Genomic DNA, 14047 nt, shown 5'->3' on the forward strand with positions numbered 1-14047 from the left:
TGGTGGACAAGGAGAGAGTAAAGGCATGGTTTGTTTGCACTTTCACAGCTAACGCTAAATCTTGCGAACAAGCGCGAGCAAGCGAAAGTTGCCATGTGAATTCAACATGATCCCGAGCAGCGTAGAAAATTTTACGAACAAATTCGTTCGTAATTCACGCCACTGACAAATACAGCGATGTTGCTTGAAAGTTTGAGAAAAAGAGCGAGACAGTGAGAGAGCGAGATTGAGAGAGACAGAGCAGGTCAGGATTCACGCTTGAAAGGATAGTGTTGGGTGATATTTTACCACCCTTCCCTAAGTCAACAACAAGAGTTCAGCCGACGTGTCAGTGATAGCGCACCACCCACACATCACTAGGAAAGTAAATCGTAAAATTCGTTCAAACTCATCCAAAACACGTAACAGCACAGTGATGGAAAAGCTTGGCATAGCGTAACTTTTTGCTACGCGATAGTCGGCGTGCTTTCTTGTACACTGATTCAATTCAAAAATGGACAGCCGAGTGATCGAAAATACAGACTGCAAGCAGCACCCATCCCTACACATTGCCGATGAAACCACGAGCGAATGAATTGCCAAAAAAGATAAAAAATGTTAGCAGATATTCACTTTAGAACATTTTGCTACATGTGCAGCATGAATCTTTGGAACAGTCGCAAGATAGATTTTGTTCGCATATAATAGAGGAATTTTGCTCTCATCTGTTTCTTGAAACCATTTTCTTTTTATAATTCCTCTGTTAATTTATTCCTCCGCAGTGTGTGTTTGTTGTTTTCTATCTTAAGCATCGTAACTGTTATTGCAAAAATACAACTAAGATTTTGCAACATTTTTTCTCTCCACCATCGGCGGGGCATACAAACTTGACACGATGGCTCAATCGCCATCGTAGTACAACGCATGGCATGATCAAACAATCCCACCTGCAATTCCAATGCCCTTTATGGTGTGCTCTGGTATGGACGAAGCTTGGGCCTGGCTGCACAAGGCATCCGAATAAAAAGGAGCAAAGAAAAAACTCACCAACTCGCATGTCGCACAATGATGGACGGTAGAGTAAACATTCCTTCCCCTAGCTGGCAGCTGTTTCAATATTACCTTCCCAACGCCAACAACATTCCTCGTCCAACAAGAACACCTCCTCCACAACACGCGATCGTGTAAAGTTTGCAGAAGACCGAGGTCTATCAGTAATGGACTGCTTGCATTGGAAGGGTTACCACCACCAGAGCGCACGTTTGTTCATAACAATGTCGGGGGTGAGTCTTTCGATCACGGTCAAAGTTTTATATATTAACCTCCTTTCCGTACTACACGGATTCGGTGCCGTGTGAATCCAGTACTCCTCACTATTATGAGTCCCACAAACAAACACACACACATGGTCCCAATGCATTCCCACGAAAGAAAAACCCAACGCCTCGGTAGCGTTGAACAATTAATTTATCAACTGCCTGCCACAGACACTTCACATCATGAAGCTGTACGACGCTGCTCTGGCAAACGGACACGATCGATACGGTGGCTAGCAAGTATTTGTTTTTCCACCGGTGTTCGCCCCTGTTGCGAGGTGTTACGATAAACAGTACAGTAACGCAAACAATTAACTCGAACAGCAAGCTGCGCGAGAGACCGAAAGATGATTGCACAAGAGCAATGAAATAAAATAATTGCACACCACACACGCGCCATGCCATCCATTCACGTGCTGCTGAAGTGTTGCATTGGAGGTGAGCGTTCGATGATGGAGTGTTGCTCAACTGTCAACTCGAACGATAGTGGGGATAGTGGAACACAAGCACTGTTTGAAGTTGCCTCTGACGTATAAATTAGAAGAATTGTTGATTTGTTTGAGCCTTGCCCGACGCCGTACCTTTATCGCTCAAGGGCAAACATACTGTGTAGTGCGTAGTCACGGAAGCATTGTTATAAATGGTGTAACGTTAGCGGAACAACTTTTATATGTCCTCCCATAGATAATATATTAAGTTTGATACATTTAAAACTATGAATAAAATAACTCATACACCAACCTCATCTTCCAAGCGGCTTCATCTCAATCTCACGCAACCAAGCATTACGTCTTGTAACGTACTTGTACTTGTAACAAACAACCTCATATCAGTCCTCATCAGCAGCTGCTGTAAAGAGGCGCACCCGTGCGTAATAAACGTCTTACAAGCGGGTATCTGCTGCTCATAAATTCCGTTCGATCCATAATTTTCCGCTCCACAAGCAGGGGATTAATATAAGCCCAGTGGGCAGGGAGTACGCAATCGTCGGTTAACCGCGTCTTCAAACACTATACGCTCTGCACTCGTTGCAAGTGGCTCTTCCAAACCACGGCAACCGCACCGAGAAGAAGTAATTGCTACGGCTTTCATTCTGAGCCCAAAGCCGATGGCGGATTATAGCTCCTTCAAAGTCGAACCGCAAGGCTGTATGCCGTTTCAACAGCGTGCAGCAGCCCGCTATCGCATTCTTCCGCAGATAATTGAAGTGAAATTTGAATGAATTTAATTACCTGACAGCGCGGCTCGCCAAACATCCGCTCGATTAATAGCTGAAACGATATGGCAGGATAAGATAGAAATATCAGTTTACTGGTTTGCTGACACAAGAAAGCAACGAGAGTACAGTTCATATAGCGTCATCGACGCGGTAGACACAAATACCAGATCATAGACACCGAAGAAGAATATCATTTACCCAACATCCAGGTTTAGTTTGGCATTCCTCTATCTGACGTGAAGTAAATCAAGTTCCGAATCATCTCCTAAAATAACTTAATCAATCAGTTGTAAAGTTCTCACCAATGTGTGTTGTCTGCGTATTCGCTTACAACCCTAACGGATGATTGTTTTTAGGACTCTCTTAGGAGCGACAAATGTAAACCACCTTTATGTGTGTCATTTTAAGTACGGTAAGCGGCAACGCTAACGGATGGCTGATTGCTTTCGATCGCAGTGTGCGAACGTAATGCCGCACTATCCGATTCCGAACCAACCCATTCTACCACCACTGTCACACTTCCGGCAATAAATATTATCGACAGCCAGCATTAGCCTTGATGTGCGCCAGCCTCAAAAACAGGAACTGAAACAAACGGCACAAAAATAATACAAACAGGGCCCTGATGACCCCGTTTCCATCGACTGGTGGTTGATTAAAATAATGCCACCTTGTAGTGAAGGCTATAAAATACTATAGTAAACCACCTTGCAGACACGTGTAGTGTACGCACGAAGGCCCCACCCAAACGCATCGTTGTATTCTGGATCATTCCACTTGATGGCGGAGTTTGAAGTGTTTGTATATGGCGGTCATTTGAGTGAGTATGCTAGGAGTGAGAAGGGTGTAACTATTGCCTTTAGCTAGAGTGGCCTGGTTCCAGAACTGTGTACGTACAATACGTCAAGGCGAGATACAGAAGGCATCGATTATGTGCCATAAGTTTTGATCACAGACATCCACGTAGCATCTGACTGCCTTGTACTTTAGTCGTGAAAATAATTAATTTTCATTCCGATGCGTGCTTATGACACGATTCAGAAACGATGGTCTGTACGAACGTGAACTAGTGCCCTTCAATTGTATATGTTTCTAAAATACCTTGGAAGCTCGCTCGGCTTAATTAATGAGTATTTGACAGTAGCATGGATGCCTTCGGCATATCATGTTCCGTTTCCCGATGTACTACTTTGAAGCCACATGGTGCCTACTCGGTACACAACTTAGGAACACTGCTGTCATATAAAATGCAGTGAAAACATTATGTGCATTTAGCGCAATATTTTCAACTGGTTGAGCATTACAACCCTGATATGTCGAATATTTCTACAGCATCATAACATAGCAGCTCCATCGCCGCATGTACGCTACAGCACAGTATTTCAACACTCATTAAAATATCAGAACAGTGTGAACTGAACGAATCGTACGAAGTGAAGATCTCCATCCGAACCATAGCAGATGACTAACGACCACAAAATCATGAATACGTGCAACCCCTTATTAAATCGTCGTAAAAAGGAACCCATCGCTGAGATTATTTTACACAAAAAGATTTCCACATAAAATACCAAAAGGAATGTTGCGAGTCGTGGTCGTAACAAAAACTTGCAGTCAACGTGGAAGAGTGCACTGCATTCGCGACCCAAAAGACGCGACGCTGCTTTGCGCTGGGGTAAAAACGAGCATCCAAAACGAGCCGAGTGTACAATCCGTGCGCTATTTAACCATAAAACAGCCACCGAAATGAGACGTAAACCAACTGGAAACGACCAAAACAAGAAGAAGCAAAATAGGAGATCTCATCTGTACCGTAGCTGAATGGTGTGGTACATTTGGTACAAAAACCTTTGGAAGATTCTGTTTGTGCCCCGGGTTTTGCACAAGCGGAACCTAACAAGCCCGCAACGCTTGAGGAATTTCCAGCGATCCGTAACTGTGGTGACTTAATTTTCGAGTTTTTAGAATCCAAAACCGTGCGCATTGTAATGGTAACAAAAGAGAAGAAGTTTGGTGAGTGGGTGGGTTATAAAGGGTGGTAATAGGAAAAACGTGCCATCATACAGCGTTCTACAACGATTGTGATCTATTCAGGATTACATATTTGGAGTTTTTATGTTGTTTTGCTTACATTTACATACCGACTGGTTACATTCACTACCGAACGGTATTCTCATGATAAAACATTTTCCATGAATTAAATCCCCTCAAGTTGCGGCATAAAAGAAGCCGACCAGCAACCAGCAACAACTCATCTGTGTACGGTAACGCAAACAACATTTAAGATAGGTCAGAACACTTTTTTATCTATTGATACATCATCACATCATCCAGCATTGTTCATTGATATTATTACGCCCACTATCATTTAACCCGTCCTACCTGGCCCGATCATGATTCGTTCACCTTTTCCTATTCATTACAATTTCTCATCCTGACGAAGCCCAGGTGAAACCATCAATCAATCATGCAAGCGATACGATCGACAGTAAACCCCGTACCAGGACGAGGACGGTAAAGGCAAAGCTAACAGAACAATGGCGAATGGCCTGAAAGCGGATATATCCACCTTTTATAGGTGCTCCGCTGAAAGCCATCCCCGAGCGGTCAACGATGGACGGAGTCGTACGGCGGCGCCAGTGTAAATATTTTCCTAGCCAGTCAGATTTCAAACAAACTAATACTACCAATCACGCGGAGGTAAACGTTATTTAATGAGACACGTTACGATTCTTCGTCAGTAAACATGTAACCTCCTACGGATGGGATGTCGTTGCACGTTAGTTTGGTGGGTATTACTTTTATCAAGCCGTATTGAAATATTTTTTATTTATTCCCCACATACCAATACGAAAGCCACATAGAAACGGAGATCTCACATGATTTGTCATTCCTCCAACTCCTGCTTCATTTTGCCTTATTCACACGACAATATATCTTAGCGGTGGTTTTTCTCATGCTGATACTTTTGATTTTCTAACCGAAACTCGAACAAATGCTGATTTACCGCTGACCAGTTATTTCCTTATTGGTGATGACTGTTTCGCTAGAGGTTCACGCCCAACAGGATCTTCACTTACTTAATATTTCTTTAGACAACGACACGTACTGAACTTCCTTTAAAGTAACCAACAGCAGACTGTGTACTACGATGGTTTTAACGAAACGACCCGCAAGGATAACGCTGTATTTCTGCACGCGCTAACAGGTGCGTCATATTCGACAGCTGAACTGTTCTACAACTTTTATATGTTTTGTATAGAGACTTCAAGTCTAGTGAAACTGTTATAAAGAAGGTGTAGGTCTTAACGTAGGTGTTACCCGAAGTTGAAACATGATTCAAACTTGGATTATATTAGAAATGTTAGATAATTATTCTTGGAATGCTCGCATAAGAATAACTTCCATTTATCATAACATCCAAGGGTTAATAGAACTGCTTCCAAGATCCAACAAATAAGAATGAGAAAGTATGATTGACAGATCAGTAGGACACGTATCAAGAACATCTTTCTAATGTTGTGATGTCTGTTGTCTTCCAACCTTTTACCCAAGGACGAAATAATCAGAAAGAGGGTGCAAAAGAGGGAAGGGAAGAAGAAAAAAAAAAGAGAGGTCTGACTGTTAAACTTTCTCGCACCAACCAGAAAAGAGAGAGAGAAAAAACAATGCCTCAAGCTGAAGTTCCTTCTTCCCACTACGGGGTAAAACTTTTGCCCTGTATTCCTGCGTCAACCGAAATCCGTCAACGAGCGGGGAATGGAAACCTCCCCTCGTTCAGCCAGCCACCACCGTTCAGCCCCGGTCTGGGCGGTGAAGTAACACCGTACAAAGGAAAAGTTCAAATTGTGTCCTGTCTAACGTCAAGCTTTCACCATAGGGCGCGCACGTCATGTGCTGTAGATGAAGCGTCGTTACTTTACGCGAACAAAAAACTTTCATCACTCCCCCCCCCCTCCCCTGCTCGTCACGTACTTTAAACCGAAACACACAAAAGATTACGAAAGGAAATGAAGCAACAAATATGCAACAACGGACGGGGTGCAAGCGAGTGGGGAAATATCGAAGGAAAGACAAAAACACAAATATCATTAAAGTTACACCTCACATACCCATGGCGAAAGCCAAGGAGGTAGGCAACGGCAGTTTAACTGGCGCAAAGGACACCAACGGCAAGGCACGCTACCTTTCCAACCGTTCTCGGTCACAGCGCACTGCCGTCTCCTTCCCTTGCTTCCCCTGGGACGGATCACAATTTTCGTTTTGCCACCATCTAAGCATCAACAGCACCGTGTGCGCCTGAAGCCTGATCCAAACGCGATCGAGCCGCCGTATCCACGACTATACTCACGGGAGGGGGGAGGTTTGTCATAACATTTACTCTGCACTGAGCACTGGCTGTCAGAGCAGGAAAAAAAATTTAAACGAACCTTGCGGCCGTGGCGGGTTTGGCAACAGGCCCGGGAAATGTTATAAAATTTACAAAAACTACCAAACCCAACCACCACCACCCATTAAACCGACCGCACCGACCCAGCTTTAGGCCAACATTACATTGTGGTCACATCAAACCGACGACGTCAAATGTGAGCATGTATGTGTGTGTGTGTGGGAAAATATTTTTTTTCACTCTCTTTTGTTTCTCATTTCGGTTACCCGGTGTCACAATCTTGGCTAAGCGCTGTCGGTTTTAATAATGCGACTAATCCATCTACTGTCACCACACAGCATGGTGCTGGAACAGGGCGAACACTGGGAGATACGAGAGAGGATTTGTGTTATCCTTAGTATATACAAGCACGCACGACTCCTTTCGTAGAATAACAACATCAAACGAAACGGGGTTCCAGTAATTATAAAATATTGTATTGCATTAATTTCTTTTTGTGGTTTCAAGCGATACGCGCCACACTGTCGTGGTGGTATCGGGGAAAACATGGAAATGGGATAATTGTGAATGTGAAAAGCAATCAAACGAGAGCTACTTTTTCATTACATTGAAACAGTTCAATTGAGAACGAAAGATGTACCAAATTTCAATTAAAAACGTTATCATAATGTAATCGATAAAGGTTTAATTAAAATGTTCTTGCGATTTAAGTACATCAAATTCACTACTACACTTTGTGACATTGTACACGATCTTCAAACAAGCGAAGAACACAGAAATGTTAAAGCAACCAAATTCGCAACAAAGTATCCATTCCATACAATTATGGACTGGCAATATGACAGAAAACTCCTAACTAAACTGCCCCCTAAACTATAGAAACGCCAGAATACACACACACACACCAATTAAGAACCATTCCAAAAGCTTCACCATCGTAACTACAAAACCATTTCCCGGAGCGAGTAAGCTCCTACCGCTGCACAACGCATAACATTGCAATTAAACATCCGTCAGCCGAAAGTGCATACTTGCTCGTTTTTTGCTGTTTTTGCTCTTTCATCCTTTGTCCATGGGAAACTCAATTTTACCACCGAAAAAAGAGGGAGGGGAAGTCCGCCTTCAAACCACTTTCCACGCTGTTATTACATTTCATCGAAACTTTCCACTTTACACTGCACACTACCTAAAAGCATATGCCTTTGTCCCTAGCCGTCCTCATGTCCTTCAGCCCCAATTTTGGTGCACAAGTTTTTTTTCTCTCACTCTCTCTTTCTCTTTCAGTATTTTGCTACTACTTCGCGATATAGTGGTGAACAAAAAGGGGTGCTGTGCTTTACTACTTTTAACACTACTATCAAAAATGGAGTGAAAAATAGTTCACCGCTTTATGCAGGCTAGAAATGAGAAAAAACTGTGTACGTGAATGGAGTGAACATTTTTGTAGTTGACGTGTAATTTTCCAAATCCGCTACATTGCTGTGACTATCGGGCATCAGTGTTGGATTATTTTGTAAGTAATATCTGTACAACGGTATGGCAAACGCACACTATTTAAAAGGAAGCTATTCTTTTAGTGAAACATGGAAAAAAGTTTCCATTCCCATGGGTGTGTTATTTGAAGTATTAATTGTTATATTCTGATTAGTTTCTCTTCAAACTGTGTTTCAAAGGGAGCCTCGAAGACTTTATCCTAACGGCAGGAACCATTCGTACTGTTGCTACACATCGACCCACCCACGAAAACATCATCCAATATTATCCAATAATCTCTCGACACAGCTCACTTGGAGTATCCCGGAGCGACTGTCTTCCAGCCCCAGCGCCCTCACACTGCCAATCCCAACTGACAAACACATTTCATTTGAATTAGAAATTAATTATTTAAAATATCGCTGAAACTTTCTCCAGCCCAGCTTCCCCGTGTCCACAGCCCCATGTTGCCTGGCCACAACGGGGAACAGCAGTTTGCTACACTTCCCACGATCTCCCACGCGACGGCGTGATAAAGTGACTGAAGCGCAACTTTACATGCAGCATCCACCTACGGTCGATACGACCGACGAACGCTCGTAAACGTCAGCCTGAATGGGTGGGGGGTGGGCTTAACCGACCGAAACGGGGTGAAACACCACCCTCCCCGAGCGGAAATACACACTATTCGGGAAAAGTTCTTACCTCGGCCGAGCTTTTATAATTTAATTATACCCTCCCGAGATCGGCCAAGCATGGCCCAGGTGGGGTGGCATCCTTGGAAAGATGTGGTTCATCGGTTATTAGCAGCGGTGGGCGCCCTATTTTTCCGTACGTACGGGCCAGGACTATGCTTCGTAATTTGAGGACAGTTTTAAAGCGAACCAAGCGAACCTTGTGAATGGCGCCAGCACTCATGATGAACTTGAACTTTACAGCAGCCACAGCGCTACTCCAGCAGCTTCGTTATCTTGACATTTTAAAGTGGATAGATGAGGATGAGGCACAGCGCAGGTAATTAGCAACAGCGCCCTGTTACCCGGGGCGAGAAAATACTCTCCACAAAATGCTGAATTGTTTACCGAAGCTTCAGCTTCACGGCGGATTGAGGCCACTCTGTAATGCCTTATTTAAATCACTTAAGTTGCGGTTGAATTGTTGTCAAAACATAGCAGGCGGGGCACGGTACCAAACACCGGGCTGCTCCATCTTAATTTATACGGATGCGGATGGAACTTGTGTTCAGTATAAGAAGCTGATAGGGAATGAATAGTTTGGTAAAACTAACTCCTAGCAAGGGGTTAAATTTGTGCCAATCAAACTTAATACTTATTAAACCTTAACTGTGCGAAGGATGTGAAATGAGCTAATTTTAACAAGCAAATATAAAATACGGATGCTGTTTCCGGTTCGGCTCACAATAACCAAGGCTACAAAACAAGCTGTTTGATTGTTTCAACACAAAACAAAAAGCAATACACATAAAAATAGTACAAATGATAACAGTGCCGGGCGGCAGCCCCCGGGTAAGCCCACTTTTAAGCCCGGACGTCATTCGCCATCAACGCTGCGCTATGTCCGCTTGTTCCACCGAGTGTAATCCCAAAGTCACAAACAGAGCGGCATTGGGAAGTTAAAATCCATAAAACCAACAAACGAGTGGTGCGGCTGGAAAGAGAAACAAAAAAGCCCCAAGCCAGGAGGAAAGTCCAATCGGACTGGACCACCGCACACTCAACAGCGCCAAAGTGCAGCATGGGCAGTCCCCACTAACTATATTCATTTTTTATCATTTTTTTCCATTTTTATACTTTTATGCCCCGTGCCCTGTCACTACAAATAGACACACCGGACACAGTCGGTCGGCTGCACAAAGTGTGTAGGCTCGGAAAGAACAGCTGACAAAAAGTGAACAGCACACAGATTATGACCGTACGTACACAAAAAGCTAACAGTACGCCTGACACACTTCACCATCGTCGTGACGGACACACCAGAATGCAGCACAACCCGAAAACATCGCAGCAGTCTCTAACAGCAGCACGGCAATGTTGATGTTGATTGAACGATTGCAAGATGGCGCGTGCCGTTGTGCCATTTTTCATCCCTCCCTGGCTCTTGACCAACTTGACCAACATACCCACCACACGGTGAGATTGGAGCAGCCCAACAACGGAGCACCCAATCACATATGTAAATAAAAGCGGCCTGTTCCTCTTGCTTACCCCATCCGGTTCGCTCCTTTCCATTTCCACGGTTTTGCAACTCCTCCACAGCTTCCCACACTTAAGTGCAGTGTCAATAACAACCGTCGGGCGATAAATCCTGCTGAGATGGTTAAGCATCTCACGAGAAAGAGGGTTTGTTGGTCCAGGCTGTGCAAAACCACCCACTGAGCTGGATGGTCGTCCAGCAGTAAGCTCCTGCTGCTTTTCCTTTCGATGCGATTCCTCAGCGTCCCTGGATTTTCCTCATTATAGTCATCCTTTTTTTCCATCCGAAGAAATGTTCTTCTACGTCCTCCGAATCGATATCTCGGTGAGTGAGTTTAATGGTTTGGATTTGCACGACAAGAAAGCAACAACAACAACAACACACCCAACATGAACAAGCCTCCTTTCGTGCGAAAAAAAAACCCCGTATCCCAATGAGGCCACACAAGTAAAAATAATCCCACACATCGCACAACAACACGCTCTTGCATGCACGCTCCCTGAAACCGAATGAATTCGATTCAGCCCCCTCAGCATCGATTCGGCGCATAAATCAATATAAAGAAACAATGATAACACAAAACAAACAATACGAGGGATGATGGGGGAGGGGGCGAGGGAAGGAGCCAGGTGTTGGTTCACTGCTTGGGAAAAATTCGATCTGGGACCTGCTCGGATCCTGGAAGAACCGGGAGAGATGAAAGATTTTGATTTTCCTTTCGCAAGAAGGCAGCTGCCATGGCAGCGCCGTGGTGGTGTGGTGGCGGTTCAAACGAAAATGAAAAGGAAATCTCATCCAAACGCAGCCATTTGATACTGGCGCAGCGCAACATTATCCATCCCATGCTTTTGCAGTGTTGTGATGGCTCTGCATTCATTCGCTATTCTCGTCCCGCGCATATAAGCGCTTCAATGAAACTCGTGGCGCGGACTTTCGTTCCGAACAAATCGAATCCTTTCTATGTTTTTTTTTTTTTTGTTTTGCTCAAACGCACGCAAAAATCCTTCAGATCTTTGCTCGACGGTCGACATTACACGCTTGTGATAGGAGAAATTCAACCCACGTCTGGTTTTTTCTTTTTGGTTTCTTTTCCATTCCGGTTTGCTGGAAGCGTCAGCTCTCTGTTTCGTGTGTGTGTGTGTGTGTACGTTCGGTGTGGTTTGTTTATTTGCAAAGCAAAAGAACCAAACTAAAAGGGGAAGGGGGAAGAGAATATACGCCTCACTGCTAGTGTAGTGAGAATTTGTTCGCTTTGTTGTTGTTTTTTCATTGAAATCCCGAATCTAAATTTCAAAGCCAAATTCTTCGTATTGCTGTTGGCCGAAGCTGTTCACTATTTTCTTTTTTTTTTTTGATAAAATATCACAACAAACGTGCCGTAATAATGGAACAAATAAATAAATATCACAACAAGTGTACTACGTTTGTACTCAACTACGCAACAATTTTAAAGCAAAATCAACTATTCAATAAGTCTTTACAGGGGTTGTATACTTGATTTTGCAAGCGTAGCAATGATAAACGCAACAGCAGCATTTGACAGGACAAGCGCATCAGTTGTTTTCGGGAAGTCGTCACGCTTAATACAACTTTCGCACTCGATATCGCAAGCGCGGCACACAATATCACAAAAGTTTTAGCGGCTTGAAGCAATCATTCAACCAACGCTTATAAACGTTTTCAAAACTCTAAAGTTGAAAGTAAAGAGTTAGGTAAAGTATTCCGTCCCTAATAATTGTGACTTTACGTAAAAAAGTATTCTACTATTTTCTCTCAAATCTTATAAAAACTTGCAATTAATCAAATTGTCAAGCTGGCAATTGATCTGAATCCATTTAAACACACGTAGTTGAATACTTGCTTGAATCCGCTACACTGGAATTCTGATATTGCGATATCAAGCGCGAAGGTTGTCTTCTGAAAACAACTGCAGCGCTTGTCGGGTTTAATGCTGCAGTTGCGTAAAATGTTGCTACGCTTGCGAAATCAAGTACAAATCCTGTATTTAAAAGCAAACCACTGCCTAACTCCGAACCTTACTATCATGTGTCTGGCATAAAATGGTTCACGCACACTCTGAACGCTATCCTACCGGCTCGAGTTCTCATTTCGATATGCACTTCTATTTTCCTAAACAACAATAAAAAAGCAAATAATTTCTAGGGCTTTTAGCGGACAGCGTACCGTCCCGTTTACACCTGCTCTACTCCCTACCCACCAGAATCCATCAGGGCCAGCAGCCTATTCATGGCAATTGTACTCGCTATCGCAAATAACAGCGGCTCGGCTAAATGTGCAAAACCAAAAACCGACATCCATCCCGAAGCCAACCGAAACCAACAGAGCCGGAAAATAACCGCCCTGTGCTCAGGGTATGGCTTTATGGGGAAGAAGGCAAACCCACCCAGTTGTGTCCTGCCTGCACCCACGACCAGCCGAAATGCCACCACTAGCGCGTGATTAATGATGATGAGAATGATGATGATGGTGTGGCGGTGCCGGACCCGTGTTAAATGGACCCGGTTTGCGCATTTCCCGTGTGCAGAAGAAGCAGAGGACTCCCCTCCCATTACGATAGTGACCGAGTTCTGGCGGTCCCGTACCTAAATCGGTGGACTAGCGCGCCCGTCGAATCGGAAGGCAAAACGTCACACAAACAAGAGGGCGCAAATAAAAAGCATAAAGCGTCGAGTGGCGGCACTCGCTCTCTCGTTGCCTTCCGTTTGAGGCAACAAACTGACCTCAATTTTCTTTCGCTTCCTTTCGGTTCGCAGCCACGGCCGCTAGGAAAATGTCCACCTTTTTTAGCCGTCACTAGGACTTGGACACTTACTCACATACACGCTCACACACCTACACACACTGCCACAGCTACACTTAATCTTGTTATGTCCATTCGTGTTCATCCTTTGACTGCCCGGTCGGGCGTCACATCAATTACGATTTCACTTATTTCCCGTTTCCAGCGTCCCATGATATCGTCCCAGCGTGGGCAAGCTCTCCGTGTGGTGCCCGTGTTTTTTTTTTATAATCTTCCCTGTGCTGCCATCTCGCGAGGAATTGGCAAAGTAACGAAACGAACAGTATCAACCGAAGCAGCAGCAAAGGCAAACAGTGGAAGAATATTTTTTAATGTGATTAAAATGAAACAGTGCAGCGAGTAAGAGAGGTTAGGGTTTTGCGGTGGATTATCATCAGACCTGCCCGGTTTCGCACTCAAAGAATGAATCCCATTCTCTTCATCCTCCTCGGCACAGGTGGGGCTCACACCGTCGCCCTTTTCCTGCACGCGATGGCAAAAGGACGGGGGGGAAGGCCGTGAACCATTTACTTCCCGTCAAGCATTAAGATGGAAAATGTGCCGGTGCCCCAGATTGGATCTGGACCTTGAACATGATTTATTACGCCTCGGACATCAGTGCTTGCAAATCCCTCGCTGGTGCGGGGGAGGGAGTG

The 14047-nt window shown here is 44.3% G+C and overlaps 1 protein-coding gene across 10 annotated transcripts in view; it reads right to left on the reverse strand.

Moving 5' to 3' along the window:
* Positions 1-14047, reverse strand: part of LOC120898356 (high affinity cGMP-specific 3',5'-cyclic phosphodiesterase 9A) — a 118220-nt gene that overhangs the window by 63268 nt on the left and 40905 nt on the right. For 8 of the 10 annotated variants that reach the window (XM_040304111.1, XM_040304112.1, XM_040304115.1 and 5 more), the window contains one exon: positions 2528-2566. The exons of the other annotated variants lie outside the window; for them this stretch is intronic. The gene's annotated coding sequence lies outside the window, so the exon portion shown is untranslated. The remainder of the gene's footprint in view (positions 1-2527; positions 2567-14047) is intronic. 10 annotated transcript variants of the gene reach the window in all.

Source organism: Anopheles arabiensis, chromosome 2, assembly GCF_016920715.1.
Source record: "Anopheles arabiensis isolate DONGOLA chromosome 2, AaraD3, whole genome shotgun sequence".
NCBI lineage: Eukaryota > Metazoa > Arthropoda > Insecta > Diptera > Culicidae > Anopheles > Anopheles arabiensis.